The sequence below is a fragment of the Gobio gobio genome (genome assembly GCF_949357685.1).
Source record: "Gobio gobio genome assembly, chromosome: 15".
Classification (NCBI taxonomy): Eukaryota; Metazoa; Chordata; class Actinopteri; order Cypriniformes; family Gobionidae; genus Gobio; species Gobio gobio.
In genome coordinates, this window is record NC_137108.1 from 48627282 (window position 1) to 48629735 (window position 2454).

Below are 2454 nucleotides of genomic sequence, written 5' to 3' on the forward strand. Positions count from 1 at the left end.
ATTTTAAGACTTTTTATCTCATAATTATGATTTAGTATGTGCATTTTTTTAGTATATCATAAATTTGTTGTAATAATTATAGCCATCTCAATTATGATAGTATGTTGTAATTTTTTACTTATCTCATAATTTACGTTTTATCTCAGTTATGATTTAGTATGCAATCATTTTTATTTTTATGTAATTATGACCCTGTAATTTTCTATTTTTCATAATTGAGTTGTCATAAGACTTCTTATTTCATTATTGACTTTTTATGTGATGGGACTTTCTTTCTCATAATTATTTATGACTAATATGCCATCATTTTGACTATTTAAATCTCATAATTGAATGTTTATTTTATAAAAGACATTTTTCATAATTCTGACATCATTCAGATGTCATAATTATGATTTACCAAATAATTATTTTCATTATGTGGTGGAAATGGGCTTCCATAGTGATCCATGCAACTTAACAATAAAATACTTGCATTTTTTTGATGATCAATGTCTTTTCTTACAGAGCGTTCATGGAATCTAGTGACAATGGCGTGGACGGAGGCTCTCAGTAACCTGGTGTTAGCGGTCTACGGATTCACACTGATCGTAGGCCTTCCTGCCAATATTTTGGCTTTTTACACCTTCATCCAGAAGGTCCACCAGCGCCCCGCCCCAATGGACGTCCTGTTACTCAGTTTAACCATCTCTGACCTGCTCTTCCTCTTTTTCCTGCCATTTTGCATGGTGGAGGCGGCCAACATGAAATGGACGATGCCGTACTTCCTCTGCCCGCTGTCGGGATTCATCTTCTACTCCGTCATCGCCAACAGCACCCTCCACCTGATGGCTATCAGCGTGGAGCGATACCTGGGTGTAGCTTTCTGTTGTTTTCTTCTTCATTCCTTTCCTCATCTGCTGCTTCTGCTACATCAAGTGCATCTGCATACTTTCCCGTCTATCCAAAGTTCACGCCAAGAAGCGCTATAGAGCCATCGGGATGGCGTTGGGAACGCTTCTGGTCTTTGTCATCTGCTTCATGCCCTTCAGCATCTCTCATGTGGAGGGATTTGTGCGCGGCTACAGCAGTGAATGGAGAACACATGCTCTGCTCACCAGCACGCTGAATGCATGTCTCGACCCTTTCGTTTTCTACTTCTCTTCTTCGGCGCTCAGAGAGAATTTCAAGAACGTGTTGCAGGAGCTGGTGAGGCGTCTGTTCCCTCCTAGTTACCGCTCGGCTCTCCTCTGCCCTTTATTCAACCGCAGGAAACCAGAGGAGAGAACACAGAGCTCTGATGACAGCATCCGCTAACACATCATGCCTGGTTCTGCATTGATTGATGTGCTTTGTATTGCCTGCATATGCGTCTTCAATGCTATTACGCCACCGTGACCCAATGCTTTATGGATGGACCGAAGAGGAGCAGCTTAAAAATGGTTTTCGGAAGAGAAAATCAAGCGTGCACATTCTGATTGCACTAATATTTTACTTAAATCTTTATTCAGATATTATATCTATATTATTTTATTCACAATGAAATGAAGAGCTTTACCAGTTAGTGGACAAATTACAGTGCAAACTAGGGATGCAACAATACAGTTAGTCCACGGTTCAATACATACCTCGGTTTTTAACCACGGTTTTTGGTTCGGTTCGGTTCTGATGGCTTGTCACATAAGTATTTTGCTATCCTACTCTTAAGCGACAGGAACAGCAAGAAGTTAAGGAGAAAAAAGACTATTTTTTTAATTGCAAAACTCTTTCTTTATTTTACTTAAAAGAATTGGAAAACCCTTACTTAAACTTAAAACTTTACTTAAAAAAAACCCTTGAACACATTCCTAGTGTATTGTATCATATAAAAAATATATATATATATAAAGATTTACACTGGCAGCTCAGAGCTGTACAGCAGCATTTAAGTATGAAATTGAATGAATAAATGTAAAAATAAAACACTACATAGACTTCACTATAAAATATACACTGATTCTTCACTGATTTTCTCTTTGTCTTTTGTTGTTGTATTAACATTAAATGGATAGTTCACTCAAAAATGAGAAATTAATACAGGTTGGGAACAATATTAGAGTGAGTAAATAATGACATAATTTTAGAGGTGAACTGTCCCTTTAAGGACCGCGTGTTCACTAGGCTGCTGCTGTCAATGTAAGACCTGCGTGCATCTAATAGACACGCGCCGATTTTACTTTCACTTTAGACATAACCGACTGTGTTTATGTAAACCTTGTGTGTATTTGACAGTATTAGCGCAGTAAAACTACTACTGAGTCCAGTAATCACGTGTTTGACAAGCGTTTAGTGCGCGCGCTCATGTTTAAACCGCGCACACGCCGGCAAGGCTTTAAAACGCATGCAAATAATGAACTTTGGTGATTGTGAATAACTATAGTGTTCCGTGAGTATAACTCTACCACTAACGTGTGATGTGAATGTATGTCGCGTTGT

General features: G+C 38.3%; 1 pseudogene across 1 annotated transcript; it reads left to right on the forward strand.

Moving 5' to 3' along the window:
* Positions 1 to 530: 530 nt before the first annotated feature.
* LOC307139254 (free fatty acid receptor 3-like) lies at positions 531 to 1296 on the forward strand (annotated as a pseudogene). The gene has a single exon. The product of its transcript is annotated as a free fatty acid receptor 3-like (transcript).
* Positions 1297 to 2454: the final 1158 nt, after the last annotated feature.